Genomic DNA, 13,015 nt, shown 5'->3' on the forward strand with positions numbered 1-13,015 from the left:
ATTAAAACTGCGCTCATACATTCAATGCATCAAAGTTATTCCTTTTTTAAATGAACTGAACTTAATTCATTCTATGTCACATGGCACTTATACAATCAATCAAACTGCATTCATTCATTCAAAGGATCAAACTGCGTTCGTTCATTGAATACATCAAACTTAATTCCTTCATGCAAACAAGCAAATGAACCCATCTTCTTTCAGTTATTCAATTAATGAAATGACATTCAATGAATCAAATTCCTCTCATTCATGCAGTGAGTCAAGCACAACTTACTCATTCAATGATTTTCCACTCATTCTTTTCAATGATCAAGCTTCATTCATTCATTCAATGGAACAAACGGCATTCATTGATATGCCAAACCAAACCACATTTATTCATTCGAATTATCCAATGTCAGATTTACATTTAATGAATTAACCTACCTTCATTCAGTCAATCAAATGTCAGTCAATAATTAAATGAATTGAACCACATTCATTCATTCAATAAATTACACGTCATTGTTTCATTCAGAATATAAAACTGCAGTCATTCAACCAAACTTTATTCATTCATTCCGTGAACGTCATATTATACTGTCATTTAATGTAACAAATAGCACTTATTAATACAATGAATCACAATGCATTCATTTACTCAATGGATCAAACTCCACTTCTTCATTCAATGTTTTCAATCTTCATTCATTCAATGAATCAAGCTTTATTCATGCAATGATGTAAATTATAGTGAATTAAATGTCAATCATACATTACAATCAATGAATTAAACAATATCGGTAATTCTCACACGAGGGATTCAGTGAATCAAGCTTCATTCATCCATTCCATGTATCAACGGGCTTTCAATACATGAAAGAATCAAACAGCATTCGTTCATTGAAAGAACCAAGCCCCAAAAATACATTCAATGTTTCAAGCCTCAATTGTTCATTCCATGAATCAAGCTTCATTCTTCCGTTCTATGAATCAAACTGCATTCATTCATTCATACAATGAACCAAACTGCATTTATTTATTTAGTGAATCAAACATCGAACGTAAATAATGTGCACTTAGTGGGGCTCCATTTACATGTCAAATGATTCAAACTGCATTCATTTTTATAAAAAGGCATGAAACAAACAACATTCATTCAATGAAACTGTATTTTTATACAGGCAAAGAATCTGATTGTATTCAAACATTCAATGAATCAGTCGTCATTAGTTCATTCTTTTCATCTAACTGGTGTGATTCATTCGATGCATCAAACTTTAAACATTAATTAAATGAACCAAACTTCATTAACTGAGTGACATTCATTCATTAAATGAATCAAACCACATTTATTCATTCTGAGAATCAAAAATGAGGCATACGTCAAATCAATTAAACTGCCTTGATTCATTCAATGAATCGAAGTCATTCATTCAGCATAGAAAAGTATGCTCATTCATTTATCAGATCCAACTGCTTTCATTCATTAAATGAAAACAAAAAGCATAATGCCTTCAAGCAATGAATCAAAGGCACTAAATCATTCAATGAATCAAGTAACATTCATTCGTTCAATGAAACAGATTGCTTTTTGTCATTCAATGAATGAAACTTCACTCAAATATTCAATGAAACCAGCTACATTCATTCATTCAATGAATCAAACTTCATACGTTCATTTAATACATTAAAACTGCGCTCATTCTTTCAATGCATCAAACGTTATTCATTTTTTAAATGAACTAAACTTAATTCATTCTATGTCACATGGCACTTATACAATCAATCAAACTGCATTCATTCATTCAAAGGATCAAACGTCATTCGTTCATTGAATACATCAAACTTAATTCCTTCATGCAAACAAGCAAATGAACCAATCTTCTTTCAGTTATTCAATTAATGAAATGACATTCAATGAATCAAATTCCTCTCATTCATGCAGTGAGTCAAGCACAACTTACTCATTCAATGATTTTCCACTCATTCATTCAATGATCAAGCTACATTCATTCATTCAATGGAACAAACTGCATTCATTGATATGCCAAACCAAACCACTTTTATTCATTCAAATTATCCAACGTCAGATTTACATTAAATGAATTAACCTACCTTCATTCAGTCAATCAAATGTCAGTTAATAATTAAATGAATTGAACCACTTTCATTCATTCAATAAATTGCACGTCATTGTTTTATTCAGGATATAAAACTGCAGTCATTCAACCAAACTTTATTCATTCATTAAGTGAACGTCATATCATTCAGTCAATCAAATGTCAGTCAATAATTAAATGAATTGAACCACATTCATTCATTCAATAAATTACACGTCATTGTTTCATTCAGAATATAAAACTGCAGTCATTCAACCAAAGTTTATTCATTCATTACGTGAACGTCACATTATTCTGTCATTTAATGTAAAAAAACAGCACTTATTAATGCAATGAATCACAATGCATTCATTCATTCATACAATGAACCAAACTGCATTTATTTATTTAGTGAATCAAACATCGAACGTAAATGAAGTGCACTTAGTGGGGCTCCATTTACATGTCAAATGATTCAAACTGCATTCATTTCTATTAAAAGGCATGAAACAAACAACATTCATTCAATGAAACTGTATTTTTATACATGCAATGAAGCTAATTGTATTCAAACATTCAATGAATCAGTCGTCATTAGTTCATTCTTTTCATCTAACTGGTGTGATTCATTCGATGCATCAAACTTTAACCATTATTTAAATGAACCAAACTTCAATAACTGAGTGACATTCATTCATTAAATGAATCAAACCACATTTATTCATTCAGCGAATCAAAAATGAGGCATACGTCAAATCAATTAAACTGCCTTGATTCATTCAATAAATCGAAGTCATTCATTCAGCATAGAAAAGTATGCTCATTCATTCAACAGATCCAACTGCTTTCATTCATTAAATGTAAACAAAAAGCATAATGCCTTCATGCAATGAATCAAAGGCAATAAATCATTCAGTGAATCAACTAACATTCATTCGTTCAATGAAACAGATTGCTTTTTGTCATTCAATGAATGAAACTCCACTCAAATATTCAATGAAACCAGCTACATTCATTCATTCAATGAATCAAACTTCATACGTACATTTCAGACATTAAAACTGCGCTCATTCATTCAATGCATCAAACGTTATTCATTTTTTAAATGAACTAAACTTAAAAAGGCATGAAACAAACAACATTCATTCAATGAAACTGTATTTTTATACATGCAAAGAATCTGATTGTATTCAAACATTCAATGAATCAATCGTCATTAGTTCATTCTTTTCATCTAACTGGTGTGATTCATTCGATGCATCAAACTTTAACCATTAACTAAACGGACCAAACTTCATTAACTGAGTGACATTCATTCATTAAATGAATCAAACCACATTTATTCATTCAGCGAATCAAAAGTGAGGCATACGTCAAATCAATTAAACTGCCTTGATTCATTCAATGAATCGAAGTCATTCATTCAGCATAGAAAAGTATGCTCATTCATTCATCAGATCCAACTGCTTTCATTCATTAAATGAAAACAAAAAGCATAATGCCTTCAAGCAATGAATCAAAGGCACTAAATCATTCAATGAATCAAGTAACATTCATTCGTTCAATGAAACAGATTGCTTTTTGTCATTCAATGAATGAAACTTCACTCAAATATTCAATGAAACCAGCTACATTCATTCATTCAATGAATCAAATTTCATACGTTCATTTAATACATTAAAACTGCGCTCATTCTTTCAATGCATCAAACGTTATTCATTTTTTAAATGAACTAAACTTAATTCATTCTATGTCACATGGCACTTATACAATCAATCAAACTGCATTCATTCATTCAAAGGATCAAACGTCATTCGTTCATTGAATACATCAAACTTAATTCCTTCATGCAAACAAGCAAATGAACGCATCTTCTTTCAGTTATTCAATTAATGAAATGACATTCAATGAATCAAATTCCTCTCATTCATGCAGTGAGTCAAGCACAACTTACTCATTCAATGATTTTCCACTCATTCATTCAATGATCAAGCTACATTCATTCATTCAATGGAACAAACTGCATTCATTGATATGCCAAACCAAACCACTTTTATTCATTCAAATTATCCAACGTCAGATTTACATTAAATGAATTAACCTACCTTCATTCAGTCAATCAAATGTCAGTTAATAATTAAATGAATTGAACCACTTTCATTCATTCAATAAATTGCACGTCATTGTTTTATTCAGGATATAAAACTGCAGTCATTCAACCAAACTTTATTCATTCATTAAGTGAACGTCATATTATTCAGTCATTTAATGTAACAAATAGCACTTATTAATGCAATGAATCACAATGCATTCATTTATTCAATGGATCAAACTCCACTTCTTCATTTAATGTTTTCAATCTTCATTCATTCAATGCAATGATGTAAATTACAGTGAATCAAATGTCAATCATACATTTTAATCAATGAATTAAACAATATCGGTAATTCTCACACAAGGGATTCAGTGAATCAAGCTTCATTTATCCATTCCATGTATCAAAGGGCTTTCAATACATGAATGAATCAAACAGCATTCGTATATTGAAAGAACCAAGCCCCCAAAATACATTCAATGATTCAAGCTTCAATTGTTCATTATGAATTAAACTGCATTCATTCATTCATACATTGTTTATTTAGTGAATCAAACATCGAACGTAAATGAAGTGCACTTAGTGGGGCTCCATTTACATGTCAAATGATTCAAACTGCAATCATTTTTATTAAAGGGCATGAAACAAACAACATTCATTCAATGAAACTGTATTTTTATACATGCAATGAATCTAATTGTATTCAAACATTCAATGAATCAGTCATCATTAGTTCATTCTTTTCATCTAACTGGTGTGATTCATTCGATGCATCAAACTTTAATCATTAATTAAATGAACCAAACTTCATTAACTGAGTGACATTCATTCATTAAATGAATCAAACCACATTTATTCATTCAGCGAATCAAAAATGAGGCATACGTCAAATCAATTAAACTGCCTTAATTCATTCAATGAATCGAAGTCATTCATTCAGCATAGAAAGGTATGCTCATTCATTCAACAGATCCAACTGCTTTCATTCATTAAATGAAAACAAAAAGCATAATGCCTTCATGCAATGAATCAAAGGCAATAAATCATTCAATGAATCAAGTAACATTCATTCGTTCAATGAAACAGATTGCTTTTTGTCATTCAATGTCATTCAAATATTCAATGAAATATTCAGCTACATTCATTCATTCAATGAATCAAACTTCATACGTTCATTTAATACATTAAAACTGCGCTCATTCATTCAATGCATCAAACGTTATTCATTTTTTAAATGAACTAAACTTAATTCATTCTATGTCACATGGCACTTATACAATCAATCAAACTGCATTCATTCATTCAAAGGATCAAACTGCGTTCGTTCATTGAATACATCAAACTTAATTCCTTCATGCAAACAAGCAAATAAACCCATCTTCTTTCAGTTATTCAATTAATGAAATGCCATTCAATGAATAAAATTCCTCTCATTCATGCAGTGAGTCAAGCACAACTTACTCATTCAATGATTTTCCACTCATTCTTTCAATGATCAAGCTTCATTCATTCATTCAATGGAACAAACGGCATTCATTGATATGCCAAACCAAACCACATTTATTCATTCAAATTATCCAATGCCAGATTTACATTAAATGAATTAACCTACCTTCATTCAGTCAATCAAATGTCAGTCAATAATTAAATGAATTGAACCACATTCATTCATTCAATAAATTACACGTCATTGTTTAATTCAGAATATAAAACTGCAGTCATTCAACCAAAGTTTATTCATTCATTACGTGAACGTCACATTATTCTGTATTTAATGTAACAAACAGCACTTATTAATGCAATGAATCACAATGCATTCATTTATTCAATGGATCAAACTCCACTTCTTCATTCAATGTTTTCAATCTTCATTCATTCAATGAATCAAGCTTTATTCATGCAATGATGTAAATTACAGTGAATCAACTGTCAATCATACATTACAATCAATGAATTAAACAATATCGGTAATTCTCACACAAGGGATTCAGTGAATCAAGCTTCATTCATCCATTCCATGTATCAACGGGCTTTCAATACATGAAAGAATCAAACTGCATTCGTTCATTGAAAGAACCAAGCCCCAAAAATACATTCAATGTTTCAAGCCTCAATTGTTCATTCCATGAATCAAGCTTCATTCTTCCATTCTATGAATCAAACTGCATTCATTCATTCATACAATGAACCAAACTGCATTTATTTATTTAGTGAATCAAACATCGAACGTAAATGAAGTGCACTTAGTGGGGCTCCATTTACATGTCAAATGATTCAAACTGCATTCATTTTTATTAAAAGGCATGAAACAAACAACATTCATTCAATGAAACTGTATTTTTATACATGCAAAGAATCTAATTGTATTCAAACATTCAATGAATCAGTCGTCATTAGTTCATTCTTTTCATCTAACTGGTGTGATTCATTCGATGCATCAAACTTTAACCATTATTTAAATGAACCAAACTTCAATAACTGAGTGACATTCATTCATTAAATGAATCAAACCACATTTATTCATGCAGCGAATCAAAAATGAGGCATACGTCAAATCAATTAAACTGCCTTGATTCATTCAATGAATCGAAGTCATTCATTCAGCATAGAAAAGTATGCTCATTCATTCATCAGATCCAACTGCTTTCATTCATTAAATGAAAACAAAAAGCATAATGCCTTCAAGCAATGAATCAAAGGCACTAAATCATTCAATGAATCAAGTAACATTCATTCGTTCAATGAAACAGATTGCTTTTTGTCATTCAATGAATGAAACTTCACTCAAATATTCAATGAAACCAGCTACATTCATTCATTCAATGAATCAAACTTCATACGTTCATTTAATACATTAAAACTGCGCTCATTCTTTCAATGCATCAAACGTTATTCATTTTTTAAATGAACTAAACTTAATTCATTCTATGTCACATGGCACTTATACAATCAATCAAACTGCATTCATTCATTCAAAGGATCAAACGTCATTCGTTCATTGAATACATCAAACTTAATTCCTTCATGCAAACAAGCAAATGAACGCATCTTCTTTCAGTTATTCAATTAATGAAATGACATTCAATGAATCAAATTCCTCTCATTCATGCAGTGAGTCAAGCACAACTTACTCATTCAATGATTTTCCACTCATTCATTCAATGATCAAGCTACATTCATTCATTCAATGGAACAAACTGCATTCATTGATATGCCAAACCAAACCACTTTTATTCATTCAAATTATCCAACGTCAGATTTACATTAAATGAATTAACCTACCTTCATTCAGTCAATCAAATGTCAGTTAATAATTAAATGAATTGAACCACTTTCATTCATTCAATAAATTGCACGTCATTGTTTTATTCAGGATATAAAACTGCAGTCATTCAACCAAACTTTATTCATTCATTAAGTGAACGTCATATTATTCAGTCATTTAATGTAACAAATAGCACTTATTAATGCAATGAATCACAATGCATTCATTTATTCAATGGATCAAACTCCACTTCTTCATTTAATGTTTTCAATCTTCATTCATTCAATGCAATGATGTAAATTACAGTGAATCAAATGTCAATCATACATTTTAATCAATGAATTAAACAATATCGGTAATTCTCACACAAGGGATTCAGTGAATCAAGCTTCATTTATCCATTCCATGTATCAAAGGGCTTTCAATACATGAATGAATCAAACAGCATTCGTATATTGAAAGAACCAAGCCCCCAAAATACATTCAATGATTCAAGCTTCAATTGTTCATTATGAATTAAACTGCATTCATTCATTCATACATTGTTTATTTAGTGAATCAAACATCGAACGTAAATGAAGTGCACTTAGTGGGGCTCCATTTACATGTCAAATGATTCAAACTGCAATCATTTTTATTAAAGGGCATGAAACAAACAACATTCATTCAATGAAACTGTATTTTTATACATGCAATGAATCTAATTGTATTCAAACATTCAATGAATCAGTCATCATTAGTTCATTCTTTTCATCTAACTGGTGTGATTCATTCGATGCATCAAACTTTAATCATTAATTAAATGAACCAAACTTCATTAACTGAGTGACATTCATTCATTAAATGAATCAAACCACATTTATTCATTCAGCGAATCAAAAATGAGGCATACGTCAAATCAATTAAACTGCCTTAATTCATTCAATGAATCGAAGTCATTCATTCAGCATAGAAAGGTATGCTCATTCATTCAACAGATCCAACTGCTTTCATTCATTAAATGAAAACAAAAAGCATAATGCCTTCATGCAATGAATCAAAGGCAATAAATCATTCAATGAATCAAGTAACATTCATTCGTTCAATGAAACAGATTGCTTTTTGTCATTCAATGTCATTCAAATATTCAATGAAATATTCAGCTACATTCATTCATTCAATGAATCAAACTTCATACGTTCATTTAATACATTAAAACTGCGCTCATTCATTCAATGCATCAAACGTTATTCATTTTTTAAATGAACTAAACTTAATTCATTCTATGTCACATGGCACTTATACAATCAATCAAACTGCATTCATTCATTCAAAGGATCAAACTGCGTTCGTTCATTGAATACATCAAACTTAATTCCTTCATGCAAACAAGCAAATAAACCCATCTTCTTTCAGTTATTCAATTAATGAAATGCCATTCAATGAATAAAATTCCTCTCATTCATGCAGTGAGTCAAGCACAACTTACTCATTCAATGATTTTCCACTCATTCTTTCAATGATCAAGCTTCATTCATTCATTCAATGGAACAAACGGCATTCATTGATATGCCAAACCAAACCACATTTATTCATTCAAATTATCCAATGCCAGATTTACATTAAATGAATTAACCTACCTTCATTCAGTCAATCAAATGTCAGTCAATAATTAAATGAATTGAACCACATTCATTCATTCAATAAATTACACGTCATTGTTTAATTCAGAATATAAAACTGCAGTCATTCAACCAAAGTTTATTCATTCATTACGTGAACGTCACATTATTCTGTATTTAATGTAACAAACAGCACTTATTAATGCAATGAATCACAATGCATTCATTTATTCAATGGATCAAACTCCACTTCTTCATTCAATGTTTTCAATCTTCATTCATTCAATGAATCAAGCTTTATTCATGCAATGATGTAAATTACAGTGAATCAACTGTCAATCATACATTACAATCAATGAATTAAACAATATCGGTAATTCTCACACAAGGGATTCAGTGAATCAAGCTTCATTCATCCATTCCATGTATCAACGGGCTTTCAATACATGAAAGAATCAAACAGCATTCGTTCATTGAAAGAACCAAGCCCCAAAAATACATTCAATGTTTCAAGCCTCAATTGTTCATTCCATGAATGAAGCTTCATTCTTCCATTCTATGAATCAAACTGCATTCATTCATTCATACAATGAACCAAACTGCATTTATTTATTTAGTGAATCAAACATCGAACGTAAATGAAGTGCACTTAGTGGGGCTCCATTTACATGTCAAATGATTCAAACTGCATTCATTTTTATTAAAAGGCATGAAACAAACAACATTCATTCAATGAAACTGTATTTTTATACATGCAAAGAATCTAATTGTATTCAAACATTCAATGAATCAGTCGTCATTAGTTCATTCTTTTCATCTAACTGGTGTGATTCATTCGATGCATCAAACTTTAACCATTATTTAAATGAACCAAACTTCAATAACTGAGTGACATTCATTCATTAAATGAATCAAACCACATTTATTCATGCAGCGAATCAAAAATGAGGCATACGTCAAATCAATTAAACTGCCTTGATTCATTCAATGAATCGAAGTCATTCATTCAGCATAGAAAAGTATGCTCATTCATTCAACAGATCCAACTGCTTTCATTCATTAAATGAAAACAAAAAGCATAATGCCTTCATGCAATGAATCAAAGGCAATAAATCATTCAATGAATCAAGTAACATTCATTCGTTCAATGAAACAGATTGCTTTTTGTCATTCAATGTCATTCAAATATTCAATGAAATATTCAGCTACATTCATTCATTCAATGAATCAAACTTCATACGTTCATTTAATACATTAAAACTGCGCTCATTCATTCAATGCATCAAACGTTATTCATTTTTTAAATGAACTAAACTTAATTCATTCTATGTCACATGGCACTTATACAATCAATCAAACTGCATTCATTCATTCAAAGGATCAAACTGCGTTCGTTCATTGAATACATCAAACTTAATTCCTTCATGCAAACAAGCAAATGAACCCATCTTCTTTCAGTTATTCAATTAATGAAATGCCATTCAATGAATCAAATTCCTCTCATTCATGCAGTGAGTCAAGCACAACTTACTCATTCAATGATTTTCCACTCATTCTTTCAATGATCAAGCTTCATACATTCATTCAATGGAACAAACGGCATTCATTGATAAGCCAAACCAAACCACATTTATTCATTCAAATTATCCAATGCCAGATTTACATTTAATGAATTAACCTACCTTCATTCAGTCAATCAAATGTCAGTCAATAATTAAATGAATTGAACCACATTCATTCATTCAATAAATTACACGTCATTGTTTCATTCAGAATATAAAACTGCAGTCATTCAACCAAAGTTTATTCATTCATTACGTGAACGTCACATTATTCTGTCATTTAATGTAAAAAAACAGCACTTATTAATGCAATGAATCACAATGCATTCATTCATTCATACAATGAACCAAACTGCATTTATTTATTTAGTGAATCAAACATCGAACGTAAATGAAGTGCACTTAGTGGGGCTCCATTTACATGTCAAATGATTCAAACTGGAATCATTTTTATTAAAAGGCATGAAACAAACAACATTCATTCAATGAAACTGTATTTTTATACATGCAATGAATCTAATTGTATTCAAACATTCAATGAATCAGTCGTCATTAGTTCATTCTTTTCATCTAACTGGTGTGATTCATTCGATGCATCAAACTTTAACCATTATTTAAATGAACCAAACTTCAATAACTGAGTGACATTCATTCATTAAATGAATCAAACCACATTTATTCATTCAGCGAATCAAAAATGAGGCATACGTCAAATCAATTAAACTGCCTTGATTCATTCAATAAATCGAAGTCATTCATTCAGCATAGAAAAGTATGCTCATTCATTCAACAGATCCAACTGCTTTCATTCATTAAATGTAAACAAAAAGCATAATGCCTTCATGCAATGAATCAAAGGCAATAAATCATTCAATGAATCAACTAACATTCATTCGTTCAATGAAACAGATTGCTTTTTGTCATTCAATGAATGAAACTCCACTCAAATATTCAATGAAACCAGCTACATTCATTCATTCAATGAATCAAACTTCATACGTACATTTCAGACATTAAAACTGCGCTCATTCATTCAATGCATCAAACGTTATTCATTTTTTAAATGAACTAAACTTAAAAAGGCATGAAACAAACAACATTCATTCAATGAAACTGTATTTTTATACATGCAAAGAATCTGATTGTATTCAAACATTCAATGAATCAATCGTCATTAGTTCATTCTTTTCATCTAACTGGTGTGATTCATTCGATGCATCAAACTTTAACCATTAACTAAACGGACCAAACTTCATTAACTGAGTGACATTCATTCATTAAATGAATCAAACCACATTTATTCATTCAGCGAATCAAAAGTGAGGCATACGTCAAATCAATTAAACTGCCTTGATTCATTCAAAGAATCGAAGTCATTCATTCAGCATAGAAAAGTATGCTCATTCATTCAACAGATCCAACTGCTTTCATTCATTAAATGAAAACAAAAAGCATAATGCCTTCAAGCAATGAATCAAAGGCACTAAATCATTCAACGAATCAAGTAACATTCATTCGTTCAATGAAACAGATTGCTTTTTGTCATTCAATGAATGAAACTCCACTCAAATATTCAATGAAACCAGCTACATTCATTCATTCAATGAATCAAATGAATACGTTCATTTAATACATTAAAACTGCGCTCATTCATTCATTGCATCAAACGTTATTCATTTTTTAAATGAACTAAACTTAATTCATTCTATGTCACATGGCACTTATACAATCAATCAAACTGCATTCATTCATTCAAAGGATCAAAGTTCGTTCGTTCATTGAATACATCAAACTTAATTCCTTCATGCAAACAAGCAAATGAACCCATCTTCTTTCAGTTATTCAATTAATGAAATGACATTCAATGAATCAAATTCCTCTCATTCATGCAGTGAGTCAAGCACAACTTACTCATTCAATGATTTTCCACTCATTCTTTCAATGATCAAGCTTCATTCATTCATTCAATGGAACAAACGGCATTCATTGATAAGCCAAACCAAACCACATTTATTCATTCAAATTATCCAATGCCAGATTTACATTAAATGAATTAACCTACCTTCATTCAGTCAATCAAATGTCAGTCAATAATTAAATGAATTGAACCACATTCATTCATTCAATAAATTACACGTCATTGTTTCATTCAGAATATAAAACTGCAGTCATTCAACCAAACTTTAATCATTCATTAAGTGAACGTCATATTATTCAGTCATTTAATATAACAAATAGCACTTATTAATGCAATGAATCACAATGCATTCATTTACTCAATGGATCAAACTCCACTTCTTCATTTAATGTTTTCAATCTTCATTCATTCAATGCAATGATGTAAATTACAGTGAATCAAATGTCAATCATACATTACAATCAATGAATTAAACAATATCGGTAATTCT

Source organism: Chiloscyllium plagiosum, unplaced genomic scaffold (assembly GCF_037043375.1).
Source record: "Chiloscyllium plagiosum isolate Xiang-an unplaced genomic scaffold, Cpla_swu_hap1 HiC_scaffold_3, whole genome shotgun sequence".
NCBI lineage: Eukaryota > Metazoa > Chordata > Chondrichthyes > Orectolobiformes > Hemiscylliidae > Chiloscyllium > Chiloscyllium plagiosum.